This window comes from Cyclopterus lumpus, chromosome 23, assembly GCF_009769545.1.
Source record: "Cyclopterus lumpus isolate fCycLum1 chromosome 23, fCycLum1.pri, whole genome shotgun sequence".
NCBI classification, from domain to species: domain Eukaryota; kingdom Metazoa; phylum Chordata; class Actinopteri; order Perciformes; family Cyclopteridae; genus Cyclopterus; species Cyclopterus lumpus.
The window spans coordinates 4,528,485-4,544,581 of NC_046988.1; positions in this window are offsets into that span (position 1 = coordinate 4,528,485).

Below are 16,097 nucleotides of genomic sequence, written 5' to 3' on the forward strand. Positions count from 1 at the left end.
CCCCAGCAGGGAAGCCCTGTTTGAGAGGGGGGGGGCATCAATTAATTATGTGTGCGAGTTGAGGATTAATTAAGGAGCTGTTTAAAGTTGGCTGAGATCATCTTTGTAATAGTCCAATTTTGTGTAATTTAAACAGCTTTTTGGACATCTATGACCTGTAAAGTGTGGTTGGTTGACCGCAAATCACTTTAAAAAATAGAAGAAAGAAAAAAAGTTATTCTTTTCTTGTCCTAAGGCGGGGGAAAAGTTATTATTTTGCAACCTACCAGTAAGCCTCAGAGTTAGTGATATGGCATGAGGGACAGAATAATGTCATAAACACGACTAGGCTGGAGTCCAAACACCTGCAAAAACAGAACGGCGATTAATATTATATATTAATTTTTATATTCACATCAGCTGTGACGCCCTGTTTGGCATGATCTATAATACTGTCTGGGACACTTATTGGAACTCCTTAATTTCTCAGGTTCAAAGTTAATGTATTGTCATTCTACAACACGCAGTCGTCGTGTTCTCAGTCATTTAAAGTCAAACAGGAAACGGTGAGTTAGTTAGTCGAGTGCCCTTTTCCCACGTTGTCTTAATAACAACAGTAAGTCGAGGGATTTGACTGAATGACGTTTATTAGGAATGAAAGGACAGGAGATTATATCAGGAAATCCCCCCTGAGACACACACACACATCTACACACACACACACACACACACACATCATCTTGATACTGCTAAACATCCTGTGTAAGAGTTGAGTGCAGGTTTTGCTGGTCAATCAAACACCAGAAAACACATAAATGTTCATAAAGTCTCTGAAACACATGTCGGCCAATCAGGTGAGGTCAATGTGAATGTTGTATAATACGGTTACACTCTTATATGTTAGTTTTCTCCTCTATTTCTGGAAACTTCTACATGTCATTTTCTCATTTTCCAGCCCAGATGAGAAGGGTTCAAGTAAATGTTGCCTGGCAGACGGGTTACCTTTCACTGCAGATATGTAGATGACTTCTACAACAGTAATTAACGCATGCTGGCATTTGAATCTCCATTTTGCTAATGATATGCATGGTATTAATTAGGCCTAAGTGATTCACATAACAACCGCTGGACAATGTCCTGGGGTAAAAACAGGGCTGATTTTCTTTTTATTAACTCTCCCTGAAGGTGCGGCCTCATTAATAAAACAGCCAGCTCTGCTGACCTTGACAAGTCATTTAGAAGTACAATTTAATAAAACTCTGCAGACTGAATTGAAAGCTGAGGGATATGTCGAGAAGGACACAACAGAAAAAACGGTCACAAACACAAGTAAACTGGGAAGCAAGGAGAAGAGAACGAATAGAAACGGACAGAGGCGTAGCGACAAGGTTAAAAATAAATGAAACAATATGATGGAGAAGAAAAGAATAAAGTGCAGCGAGCTTTGGGAGATTGTGGAACAAGACAACCCTGAAGAGGATGACAAATAGAGAGCAGAGCACGACATTGAGTTAATGTCACCAATCCCGTATTAATGTTTTGGAGTGAATCTGTGGCTAATAAACCTTGACTAACTTTAGTTTCTCCCACAAGTGATTAGCAGTCCCTGCTGGCACACGCAGTTTAAGATGAAAACTACTTAAATATACAAACTGCCCCTGGATCGCTTAAACCTGCATTAGCTGATCTCTTAGCACAGTGGTACTCAAATGGGGGTACGTGAGATTAAAAAAATATATGTTTTAAATGGGCATCCATTCAAAAATCCTTTAAGAATAGTTATTTCATCAATATTTAATAACATATAAGTGTAAGTTCATAAACTGAATATTCTATATTCTATATTAAAGTAGACACCGCTGGCTGTGTATTACATCTTTTTTTCAGCCAAAAATGCTTTGCGCTGGTTTGGGGTACATCACTGAAAAAAGGTTGAGAACCACTGCCGTAGCCACTTGGCACAACACATGTAAACACAGCGTTGATGGGACACGCGTTAGCTTGAATACCTGTTTACTCATCCAGCAGCCATGCAGCAACATTAGCATTCATGCCGCCACTTGACAAATGCATTCTTGCTCCCTTTAGCTTTGTTTTGGTCTCTGAAGGCAAACCTTTGTCTTTTAAGCTGCTACTTGCTGCACAATCACCGGCGAGTTGCTAACGTTTGGTCTGTTTGTTTGCTGCGACAGGAAATAAGGTCGATGAGAACTGTGACACTGAACCGAAACAGCAACGTTGTGGGCCGCAACGCCAAAACAATGAGCTGAAAGATGCTAAAATGTTCCGTAGCGGTGAGTGGAATCTGTGGGTTTAAATATTTATTAGTGAAGCTTTAAGAAAAAGGCTTTAACACGGTTCCGAGATGGATCTGATCCAAAACTGTAACCAGTTACGTTCCGCCCACACAACCAAGAATGAACGTGTTTAATAGCCCAAGGGGTCAGAGAAGTGGCGTGGACATTGTGCTAGAGTGCTGCAAGCTTTGAGAAGACCGAAATCTCTTCTGCCTTTCAATTCCTTATCGTTCAAAACTCCAAGGGCATCGCAGGATCACCTCGTCCTCCTCGCTCCGCCCCATTTGCGAGCTCCGTCCGGCCTTTTCTCCGAGCCGAGCGGGGCGGCCCGGTGGGACTTCCAATTCATTGAAGGGCGGAGCGGGAGAATTGCCCGAGGTGTCGACTCCCCTCTCCGGTGAGCCCATTTGCTCTGATCTCTCGTCCCGTCTCCTGCGTCGCGAGTCCAGATAACTGTCCTCCAATCTGGCGGCTTTGTCACGGTTGAGTTCTGTCAGCGGCGGAGCAGCTGAACCTGAACGCACAACCGGAGGGATTGACCTGTGCGAGGGGAGGATTGATGCCGTATTCTCCTGACATTTGCCTTTCTCTGACAGGAATTGGGACAGCAGAGTGGGAAATAGCCCAGTAGAGTAGAAATAGCCCAACTGTTACTGGAAGGATTTGATTCCTTAAACTGCCAGGGTGTCCTTCAACAACACAGACGTGAAGACTCGACAACAATTACACCTACGTTCCATTGTCTTTGGTCAAAACCAGTCTGTTGGCATTTAGTTGAGTGCATTTTTGGTCCCGTCCAGGAATAAGCAGACCAAGTTATAAACAAAGGTCACATGACGCAGACACATGGTTGATTAGACAGGTTCTGGCCAATGTTGATCAAGCCACACTTGATTCATGGTACCAAGCAAGTGTTTGAGTGCTGGGAGAAGCCAGAATGTTCCCAAACTAATGTCCCAGTGTTGCCATTGATCATCAGAGCAGAACTTTAACAATCTAAATGAGAATGCATCTCGAAGTCTCGCAGCAATCTGTCTAATTATCTTCACCACCGAGTTAACCTGCGTCGGCTCTAGCTCAGCACGGGGTTCATTATTCGGCAGGGTGAGGACGGCTCTGACCCCGTCTCATCGTTGCACATCACAGTCATTAGCGAGGCGAGGCAGGATCAGTCGCTATCCAGCTTTTAACATTGCGCCCGGCACTATTGATCAGCCACGGGCTCGGTGGGACTTTTTGCTGCCTGAGCCGGCAGGTAATTAAAGAGTAAACTCAGAGAAAACACACAGAGAATATAACCTGAACGCACTCTCGTTATCTCACTTAGTCAAGTAGGAGAAAACATTGATCCTCTGGTGAACTTTGGTGACTTTGGAGACTTAAAAAAGAGAGTTGTTTGCTATATTACAAAAGCAGTCAGACTCTTTTCAGATCTTCCAATTCACCAATGCAAAAATATATGTGCACGCTTGTGTATGATAATCTGCTGCAGACCAACAAAAAGTGTTTCTGCTGTGAATTTCTTCAGGTTATTGCAACCTCAAACATTTAATATTCTATGACAAGGAACTGAACATGGCTAAATGGACATCTGCATGTCTGTCAAAATATATCTTTCCATTTGTAAATTGTCCTGGGTATAAATGCCACACTTTGGTGAAACTCTCAGGTTCATCTCCCCGAATCCAAACTGGATGTGGATATGGAACCACTAGAGGTCGCTCTGATGCTGCTTCCTGTTTCACACAAGGAAGCCCTATGGGTAAAACGTCCCATTACACTGGCCCCCATTACACTTATTAACCTAAAAAAGAAACCTCAGGAATTGTATCATAATGTGAACACAAATGAAACCCTATGTTAATACACACTTGTGTGAACGAGTGAATACAGACACACGGCATATCGGAGGTGTGACAGGACAGTCGAATCAATGCTGTGTTTTCTTTTTAAAGCCTCCATTAAGTCAATAAAGTGCACGCTTTTAAGACTGAATTGAAGTCAGAAACAAGACGAAACATTACTCACTCAAACTTTTTATTCTAAATGTAAGTTTAAGTGGCTCATCCCACAGTTCATTAGTTAAGAAAACAGTCTGATTGGGTTTGACCCACAGGCCACGGCAACCTTTTTTAAGTTGCCTCCACAGGCAGTAAATCTTCTGTCTGCATGATTCAAGACTTTGTTGCTAATAAACGTGTGCACGGACCGTACCACGAAGCACATCTCACTTTTATCTGAAACCCCGCCTCCCAATCCCCCCCCCCCCCCCCCTCCCCCCCAGGGTATAAAAAAAACCACACATCTCCAGAAACCACTTCTGATGGAAAACACAGCTGTTTGCAAGTTTGCTCGCTGAGAGAGCATGGAAACGGCTTGTAAGGCATGCTCCGACAGTACTGTAGGCCTCCTGGCAGACGTACACAAGGGCACAGAGCTGTGGTTTCACGTGGTTCAACATGCTGCATGAGTCACTGACCAGAAACATGTCCCATGCAGCATGGTGAGGCTCAGTGGTGGGTGAGGGCCCAAAGACAATAAGCCAGGGGCCTGCATAATAACATATGCGCATGATGCCCGGCATGTCAAATCCATGTGAATGCCAGGAGAAGCCCTTTAACAAAGTCATAAGGGATGAACACTCAGAAAGCGAAAGTTTAAGTGACAAGGAGCAGATACGGATCGTTACCAAGCCCCGAAACAGAGGTGGAAAAAAGAGCTTTTCTCTTATATAATCTTAAAAAAAACATATTTTTTCGGACCAAAATAATTTGTATGTATTTGTATTTATGTAATTGAGCCGTTAGAGCCCCAACAAAAAAAAGAAGAGCTGCTCTATATTTCTATCCTAACAATAGATGAAAATACCATATATTTAGTAAAGGGGTATGTGGACACAATATAATTTATATAGACGTACAGTTATTTTCGGTGACAATGCTCTACAAACCCACTGCACACTATATCTGCGCAGCAGCAAACAGCAGACAGGCAAAGTTAGTGACTAGCTGGTGAGTATAGTTGAGCGTTTAGCAGCTAAAGAGACAGATATTCCCCCCAGGCGTTGGTGGAGACCAAAAACAGAGCTAAAAGTGAGTGGATTTACATTCATAAAGTGGCCACAGACAAGACTTAAACAGGCCATTTCCAGTAATAGCAGTGCAGAAACAACCACAATGTTAGTGGTTGAAAACAATTTTATTGTCTTCAAGTTTCAGAATGCAGAACTCCCCGAAAAGCAAAATTACATTTTTGGGCTTTTATTTGTGGTGTTGAAGAAAAACGTGTTTTCATGCGATTTCAGCGCCCATTATTCAGACTCGCTGCAGGGAAGAGAGTTATAACATTGTCCTCAGGAGAGGGTGTTTTGTCATTTCATTAAAAACAACGAGAGCCGGTCGCTTTTTTTCTCTCAAAATTAAGAGTTTTTAATATCTCACTCTTCCTCTTGTAGGCAGTTTTGTGGGTGTCAAGACGGTCGCTGCAGCCATGGCGAGGCGATTGAAATCAGGTGTTGCTGTATGATTGATGCAGTGTGCGCCACATATGTGCTGCTTTCACACTGGTAATTACAGCACTTTCAAAAGATGTGGAATTCGCCTTTTGATGTATATTCGCCTGCGAGGACTTTTAAGAACTCAACGGAGGACCATCTGGGACCGAAAAGAAAGTCCATGGGGGAAGAAAAAAAGTTGCGTTGTCTGAAAATGGCATGCAGCAAGTTCTTTGCAGACCGTGGATGAGACTGCATTACGCATTAGTTACCAGTTTGCACACACCAAAGCAATCATTGAAGATCAATGTGTACAACAGTAGAATGAAATAGACCAAAATGCAATGCAAGCACAAGACCGCTGCTCTGAGTGAGGAGGCGTGACAATAACTTTTATTGGTTCCTTCAAAACTTGCTCGCCTGTCATCATTCCTCCCACTTGGGAAAATACTGAGAGCAATAAGCCCAGACATGTTCTCTGGAGGGGTAGTTGAAAGGCATTGTGGGAAATGTAGGAACTGTCTAACCAAAGTGGAAGTAGACAATGCATTTTGAGGACAATAAAATTACACTTGATGACGGATTTCTTTTTAACCACGTTCCAAAGTAAGCTTCTTGACCAAGGAGCAGTTCTTTCTTTCTAATACTTCGCTAATGAGACCAGTTCAATGAAACATCATTTAGCATATTAAATAAATAAACGCATTCATACTTCACACCTCACAACCTCTCATCAGCAAACTAATTTGCTTCAATCCTGCGAGTCCTTGTCATGAAACCGCAGAGCAATCTCCGACGTAAAGCAACATCTGGCTGGTTTTAAGAGTCATGGACAGTTAGCCGCAGGTGGTGGGGGGCGGGGGTTCATGTGGGTTATATGGGCCGTGGAAGTTTAAAAGGGTCAATACATTCAGATACAACACAACTGTGGCTCATGTGGAGAGCGGGGGGAGGGGAATGGCAGAATTTTAGGATTCTGCCATTCTCTGCATTCTTTCCAAAAAAAAGCTCTTTATTGATTCTGTAATAGTACTGCAATACAGTACAAATATTACGGTATATTATCAGACGTTTACTTGTAGAAGGGAGGAGGTTCAAGCAATATGCAACTAGTTTCACAGGAGCACAACATCTGTCAGACCTCCTTGTTTCCGTGCTTAAAAATGTGACTTTGTTGATCACAGTTTGGAGAGTGGAACAGTTCGATGGAGAGAGGGTAAAGTCCTGTTTGAGGCCTGCATGGTGGAAATGATTATGTTCATGATGGAAAGTAATGCTCGGCAGCAATTTGTCCACCTGCACCTCTTAACAGCGGGCTTGGTAACAATTACTGGTCCAGGAAAGAAAACATTACAGAGTCATTACAATAATGATAGTAATTCAGGCCAGGATAGACGTAGCCTCTCCAGGCCTTCTCCCCTCTTTCTCTTTCTCTCCCTCTTATCCTTTCCCACCCATACCTTGACTTTCAATCAGTCTTTTTTTATACAAATGTCTTATTTCGCCCTCCTTTGAAATGTGTCTCTTTTATACTTTGCAAACGTATTGGACAATCCTTTTCATTGGGCGCTTTGCTGTGATTGGAGTTTATAACCCCATACATCACAAATATTATCCTGGTGACACACTTTAATGTAGGAATATCATAAAGGCTCAAAAGTGTACACATTTTTAAATGAAGCGGGGCAGTTAAAACATCCAGCTATTTTCAGCAAAACAAGAGCGACATGTGAATGTCCCCGTGCACTGACCGAGGGGGGAGAGAGGGGGTCATAGATGACAAGGGGGGCATCCCCCCCCCCCCTGCCTGCCTTTCTGGCAGAGCGTATAACAGTCTTATTTATGTTTCACAAACTGAACTGGCGGTGCCAAGGCATTATCCACGATGCTGATGCAGTCGCCAATGCTGCCATCCAGTCTGGAAAACATTTGAAAATCTTTGTTATGAAGAGAGCGTAAAGATGTCCGTCCTGGCGCTGGGGGAAAAGATGGCTCTCCGTTTTCCATCTGGCGCTCGCTGAGTCAGTGTGGGAGGATGTGTGTACGTTTTCAGCACAACAGAGCCGATGATAAAATAGCTTATGAAAAAAGAGAAATGGCTGCATTCACTCTTCTGGGTGGGCCCGCGAGCACATGACATGTTAAAGCCTGCGAGGGATTATTTTTGTATTTCTCAGCACTTTTTTGTTTAGCAGAGTGAGGCTGATCTACAGAGCCATTAAATATCAGTCATGCTCTGCTTTGATATGAAGTTTTATTATTTCATGCAGTTATTTAAACCGGTTTCAATCAAATTAACTTAAAACAGTGTAACAAATCCCAGAGTTCAACACCTGCACGATTGCCTTGGTGTTACTATTATTCTGTCGTTGTGTCTTGTTTTTAGGCTTGTCTTTATGCTGTTTTGTGGATACAAAAGAAAGGTTTTTGCGATCTAAATGCACCATTCCGTTGACTCTGTATGCAATCGCGGTGCCTGTAACGTTCACCTTGTGTTCTCTGTCGCAGTCACACACAGTGAACCCTTAACCAGTCTCTGATTGGCTGACACCAGCAGCCGGTCACACCAGAGAGTGACACAGCTAACTGATGGCTAACCGTTAAAATGCTAGCTAGCTGGGTAGACGCGGATGTTCTCCGAGCTAGCTAGCTAGTAAAGCTGCGTCCCTAACGGTACGATACGCACACAAAGTTTATTCCACAGAGGTATTTGAACCATCGACTCCCCTCTAATTGTCCTCAAACCATTATAGTTTATAGTCTATCATACATTGACCACGATAGACAAAATAATTGAGCCTTTTAATGATGATATTTCATCATTGTGATTTCAGAGGCTTTACCGCTCTGACAAGAATAAAACTCTGGCAATAGAACTCTTGTAATGCACCAAATATCATCCATCAGCTACCTCAAACCAACAATATCGGTACAGCTTTCAAAAGCAAATATTCTTATTATTTTCTTATTTATGGCTGCTTTGAGTTTCAAAGCAAATCAGCCAAACTATCCATCTAAACTGCAGTCTCTGATCAGGGGAAAGTGGGAAATCCCCCCCCCCTCGCCGAGCTGCTCCTATGCCGCCTACTGATGTCGTAATTTCTCACTGAAACCTTAACCAAACAATAAATATTCGACAGCTCAGTTGCTCTAAAAAGCAGCGCCTGTTTGCACAACACGGCCTGCCAGAACACGCTCGCAGGGTTCACTGTGTGACGGTATTCGGCGGCTGTCAGGCACCGGGTTGGAAATGGAGAAGCGTTTGGACCTCTTTTTACTGACAGAGAAGCAAAATCTGTCTTTCTTGTGGCTGTACACACAAAAGGCCTTTTTGTTTGTACATGACTGTTTTCAAATTTGTCTGAATGTGTTGTTTGAGTTGAAATGCCCCAAATGCTGGTTCCACATGAGGGAGAAAAAAAAGCCAAGACTGAATTGATCTCATGTGGAGGGGCCGGCCATGCTGTACTCATTAATGACTGGCACACATGAAGAGAGTATGAGTTAATTGCTATGATTCCAGCCAACATATAAACATTGGCGGCCCAAACATTCATTCCCTGAGAAGCAATCGAAAAAATCCAATTGAGATGTCTGCTAATAATCAGTCCAAGGTGAAACCTTTGTTTGGAAGTGTTACTTCCCTTCGTGAGACTCGGCACAGCAGGTTTCACAAACACCATTTGGCGGCTCTAGGTCTCAACAAATAGTGGCTATAGGTTAACTTATGAAAACACTCACACCCTGTTATCAGATTAGATCTACAAAGAGCTCTCAGCATCAACAAAAGGTGGGAGATATTTCTTCTTTTTAAAGAAAGAGGCTCGTTTGACTCTGTGTCACGTTAGTCTTTCTCTTCTCCGTCCCCCCGCCCACCCCCCCCATCCGTCCTCATTCCGTCCTTTGCTTTCATTTGTTCGAGCTGTCGACAGCAGTCTCGGACTGAAATTATAAACCTTTAGTGTTTGTTTGCTCGTTGTCAGCGCAAGGCTTTTCCCATCATTCCTAGGGACTGCATCGCTCACGCCTTTTGAAAAGTTTGGTGGACTCCAAAAATACTTTTTTTTTGAAACACCACAATCCCATCCTCTTTATACCCCATGAATGAGAAACTACATTTTCACATTAAGTGTTCAAATAATACGTCAGGTCTTGATCCGATGTGAGGTCCTGGGACAGGGATGTCGTATGTGTACAGATTGTAAAGCCCTCTGAGGCAAATTTGTAATTTGTGATATTGGGCTATACAAAATAAACTGAATTGAATTGAATTGAATAATAAAAAACTGTAAATGCACTTTAATTGTCCAGCAAAGACATCTGACTTTGCATCTGATTTTATGTTTGAGAAAATGTTTTAAAGGTTTCATTTCTACCCAGTTTGACATTTAAAAAATGGTAACGTTAGAAAGCTAAAAAAAACATTTGCTAATTGGGATTTCTAATTTTGCAATATTGGTGTTTAAAAAAGACATCAGAGGTGTTAAAAAGCCGGGTTTGTGTGTGTTTGTGTGCTGTGTGTGTGCGTAGGGGGGGTCTCTTGGCTCATGGTCTGGGGTCAAGCACACACTCAGTGTGTTTGACCCAGGAGTGTCTGAAGGGTTGATTTTTCAGGTCAAAGGTCATGTAGAGACTGATGACTGATGTCTACTAGCCTTATTTAGACTAGTCTTTAAACTCATCTGGCAGTTGTGAAAGGCACCTTTTTGAATTTGTGTGTGCATCATAATGTACTCATTTTCATACTTTTTATTCACTTACATCTTCCTGATATATTTTACTTTGCCAGTGACATTTATAGGCCACTCAGTCTCTGTTTGCTCTTCAGTTTTTCTCCACAAGGATCAATACCGTTTTGTGCAATCATTTATATCCAGCTTTCACCAGCTGCTGCCAGAAGTGTGTAATGCCTACTGATAGAGAGAAAGAGAGATAGAGCGCCACGCATTCTCCACCAGAGACGCCATATGCAACCAAGGGCTGAAACGCTAACAACATGCCTGTAAAAACGTCAGATTTCACAGGATTATTTTAGCACCCTTTGTCCTCCAGAGGTGCAGCTGATGACTAAAAGGTGGATGGAACAAGTTAGCAAGTTCTTAACAAGCTAATGTTAGCAAGCCGTTCGCAAGCTAATGTTAGCAAACTAATGTTAGCTGGGGCACTTCCAAATATAATACAGCACAGCTTTCTGATTTATCCACATTCCACTGTCACACAATTTACATACAAATGACAATAGACAAAAAAACTATTTTTGTTGTTTGGGGTTTGACACCGTTTGACACCGTGTTAGTAGTGCATCCCACCACACAGTAGCTTTTAGGTATTTTTCTGTTGTTGGCTAGCAGACTAAAGTGATACAATACAAAGTCAATGGAGAGCCATAGATTGGGTGGACTTAAATCTGCTCTATCTTTATTACGAAGAATTGTCTTTGTCAGGATCTGGAGTTTTTGTGTCTCGTTTCAAGTTTTATTTTGAAGTCCCCGTCTCTCGTGTCCTCTGTTTCGCTTGTGTTAGTCCTGTCGGTTTTTGGTGATTCCTCAATTTAAATAATTTCACTAGTTAAAGTGAAGAATAAAGTTTATTTTCAAAGTTGTCGGCGTTTGGGTTCTGTCTATTGGTTGTTCACAAGCAACAACACGCACCCTTACTTGGTTCATGAAGTATACGCAGAAGTTTTACTGCCCTACTTGGTCCGGTATGACCAATTGTATTGTGGCTAATATGAACTAAAGTTAGCAGGATTTATACATATATATATATATATATATATATATATATATATATATATATATATATATATATATATATATATATATATATATTGGGAACGTAAAGTTGGAAGTTTCCTGTAGCCAGAGAACATGACAGCCAACAGCATGAACAGCATCTTAAACACGTTAAAGAATGTCAAACCGGAACAGGAAACTCACACTTAATGAATAGAGCAAGAGCCCACATGCAAATAGCATGATGTCGATTTGAGTCCCAGTGCAGGTTTTGGACTGCATTTAGGAATGCAATGAGGCAGTAGCAACAGATAGTGTTGACAGGATGAGCGGAAACCACCTGGAGTTTACACCAAACTCGCAAGGTCACCTTTCCTCATTTTTCTCCCCCTGTGGCTCGTAAAAACCATCCCTTTGAGGTCAACCCTCCACCAGCCTGGACTCATCCAGAGCGTTGAAGTAAAGACAGACAACAATGTTCTCCTTATTGGCAATTTGTTTGGGATTACTTCTGAGGTGTTTGACACTGAAACCATAGGCGGGTTTGCTAAATGTAGCTTATGTGCTGCTACTTAGTGTGCATTCCTGAAAATACATATTTGAGAGATAATAAGCTGTAAATGTAAAACAAAATCAAAGTGTCCCAGGTGCAGGGAAACATCTTAGCCTCTGGCAGTATTGTTGTCAGCGTCTATGCTCATAAATCATAAATCTATGCTCATAAATCTCTAACTCTCATCACCTAACACCTAACACCTACCCATCAAAATAAACATTGTAAAATACCCAAAATCTCAAAAGCTGCCTGGAAAAGCAGTATGAATCCGACTTTGTCAGACATAATGTAGCCCAGGGAAAAGACAACAACCTAGACAACAACAAAGACTATTAAAGCTGCACCAATATTCGTTTTATACTAACAATGGATCAAAACGAGTGTCGCACCCACAGAATGTTGAACCCACAAAGAATTAGCACCCAAATGTGCAGTTCCTTTCCTGTCGACAGAGGGTTTTATTGTCTTTCAGCTCATTGTTTTCGTTTTGAAACCCTCAAATTGATTGTTTTGATTCTGTTTCCACGCTTTTTTTCTCCGCTGTTTTTAGTGGGAAAAACTCTAATAAGCCCACTCACTAGCTTGTTAACATGGTTAACATAGCATCATACCTTACAACAGCTACCGGATTGATTGGATCTTCCCATCTTTCAAAAGAAAGCAAGCGAATACGTTTGTCACACCCACAAAGTGCTTGGACTTTAGTTTTAATGTGTTTTGGCCTTCAACGAGGCCAAACTGCCACCGTCTTTTCTATAGATTTGTAATGTCATCGCAGCATCCATCCCTCAAATCAGTCTCTACAGGCTGATATAACCTGCGGAAAAGAGAAAATTGGACTTCAACTGTCCAGCTCAACTCTTCTTAATTGGCTTTCCCTCCTCTCAGCATCGGTGTAAAACCTTTGAAAGTACAAGGCTGAAGATTTGAGATTTGAAAGTGCCTACAGACAGCATCTTTCTCCTATGCCTCACAGACTGTGATTCACAGCCCGGTCTCAGGCTCAGCCATTATGGTTGTGTCTTTTACAGGCTGGGGGGGTGTCGGTTATTGCCGACCACAGACACACAAGCAGCCTGACTGATTTAGCTCTTTAGATTTGTGTGGAATTAGTCACAGTGGAGGGCTGGTTGAGACAGCAGGGAGTTTAAGACATTGTTGGGAAAGAGAAAGCCTGGAGTGGGCGGGCCTTTTTTCTTTCTGGTTTTTACGACCCCTCAGGTTTCCACCTGTGCTGACATGGCTGAGACTTTACAATAGTCCTGAGAGAGTTACAAGCAGCCGGGTAGAAATTCCAGGCTTTTTTCTTTTTTTCTTTCTCTTTTACTCCTTTTCTTTTTTCTCCTCTCTTTTACTGGAAGGGTGGGGTGGGGGCCCCCGTTATTGTGGAACATTTGTCACGAAGCCAGTTGCAGAGGCAGGGCCAACCGGTGATTTATGGCAACATCTGCAAGATGCAAAGCCATTGTATATGCTTTTAAGCATACAAAGAGCCCTGGCTGGATTGAAGATTGAAAAGAGATGTTCTGATGGGGTCTGATGGGGTTTTATGGAGTCCGTGCTGGGATTCACACTGATGGAAAATTGTGTGAACATATTATATGACCGTGGGATTTCTGCAGCTCCGTGTTACCGAGCTGAAGTGGGCTTCAGCTGGTGTCTGCGCCCGGCGAATGCTGTTACTGTGATTCGATATGGCCAAAAGATTCACCAAGCTTGAAAATAATCTGGGAATGATCAAAATGTTTTGTCACATAGGAGGGAAAGCTAAAAGGATCCGCCAGGGGGAGAGGGAAAACCACCCGGGAAAGCAACACAACACAAATCTTGTTGGATTTGTCTGTCAACAGTTTGAATGTCGGACCCAAAGTGAGTGTGACCTCACATACCGAAAGCTGGGGTCACCTCATTTTTAAAATGTGTATATTTTAGCACTGACAAAGCATATCTAATGTATAGAAACAAGCCCAGTGGTCGTAAAAGTCAGACACCCATCCTCCAGCTGATTTCCGGAGCTTTGTGACAGAGGAATAATAATGTCTGCAAGCCGCCTTCAGCTATTTAATATAATAAACATCTGTCTGCATGTCACCACATCTGGCAATATTCAAGGCAAATTAGCTACAAAATCCAGAGTGTCTGGCAATGAGATAAGACCGTGCGTGGCATGCTAAATTAATTTTCCCTGGGGTCCCTGGGGCGCAGAGAGCAGAGAAGGCCTGAGGAGCTGACCCTGGATCAGTGTTTGACTGCTGACATGAACACTCCATGTAGATTGGACGCTGATCTGAGACCAGGGAGTAGTGGATTCCCTCAGCCGTCTGCCAGTCATTGGTGGTCTGGGAGGAATTGTCAACTTCCTGTCTCATTTCTCTGGACGCGGAATCAAAGAAGGGAAATTATTCTGCAATCTGGCCGGTGTTTTCTTTTCCCCTCCTGACTGGAAATGTGAAGTTTGTCGCTTGTTTTGCAGACTCGGCAGTATCCCCAGCGCCTTTTTAAAAAGTGGAAACGCCTCAGTCGCTCGTTAGGCCACAAATTGTTTTTTGGACTTTCCCGAAGTAGCAAATGAACCATTCTGAGGGGAATTACATCCACCCGCTTAATTGTAACATGCAGAATTTAGTTACGTGTCAAATCTTGCCCACAAAAAAAGGGAATTGTGTATTGTTGAGGAGAACGTTTGAATCCACCCCTCCAGCTGTTAAACTCTGAAGAAACTTTCTTCCCACAGTTGCAATTAAGTGACCTTGAGCAAGGCAGTTCAAGGAAAAGTCCCCCTCAGATCCTCTTACATGGTTCACAATGACCACCGCAACACAATCCACAAGTCATTTTGTAATAAACATAGCACTTTATCTGTTTTCCCTCAACCTGCCGGGCCTACTTCTGCTTGAGCCAGAGAATGCTCCTTGATGTCTATTGGAAACTCCTGTAAACATGTGTGAGTTTGTATTTTGCACCTGAAAAAGGTAAACGGGTCGAGCAAGTAGCAGCGAAAGAGACAAATACTCCCCTCAGGAGTCGGTGGAGACCAAAAACAGAGCCAAAAGGAGAGTGAATTAAAAACTTCAAATGAATGCTGCGTTGATCCATGTCTGCTTGATCGAGTGCTGGTAAAAACTTTCAAACTGGACTTCCTGGATCCTATTTCATGTCACACTGGCACCTGAGGCACCGTATCACCAACAAAGCCCCTCACGTTGTTTTATATCCTCCCTGTTTAGCTAATTATCAACAGGAACAAGAAACGCAACAGGGATCGCAAACAATGTGTTTCGTAGCGATTCAATATTTTGGCATCTATCAGCACACTGTGCCGAAGTCAGAACGCACTGAGTTCATCGTGTATCACTCCCCCGGCCTCACTTATCCATCCAGGGGGATTCGTGTTGTTAGACATGGTTCCTGCTCTAAACCAGACTTCACACTGCGATAACGTTATTAGGCAGAAGTGGACTGATCCTTGAATGTTGCCGTAGCAGCAGCAGCAGCAGCAGCTGTTTCCCAGGTGTTTGAATATGTGTGTGGCTCCACCATCTTAATCGCAGCCTCCTCAAAGAACTGGCAAGACTTCCAACAAACCTCCTCATTCCTTTGCAGTGGGGTAAAGGCCTAGAAACCGACGCAGCGTAGCCAACAACCAGGTGTACTTAAACATTAGTCAGCCAGAAGGACGGGGGAGGAAGAACTCGTCCTGCGAAAGCAAATCTCATCGTCAGCATTTCCAAACACAAACGGATAGGATTACAACAAAAAGTCAATTTGACTACTTTTTTCTCTCCAGTTGTCTTCACGCTGCAGGACGGAAACAACCGTCCTTGAATAGGCGATCTGACTAAATCCCGTCCTAACTGCTGCCGTTTTGGTAAATAAACTCCACTGTGGCAGACGGAGAACCGCAAGACGCTTTCCAAGTGCAAGTTTCAACAGCGAGGCCCAGAGCACAAACACACCTTTCCCCCCCCCCCCACACGAGTTGGAGAGGAGAGGCCTGAAACAACAAACCGCCGGGCGAGAAAGGGGAGGGGGGAGGG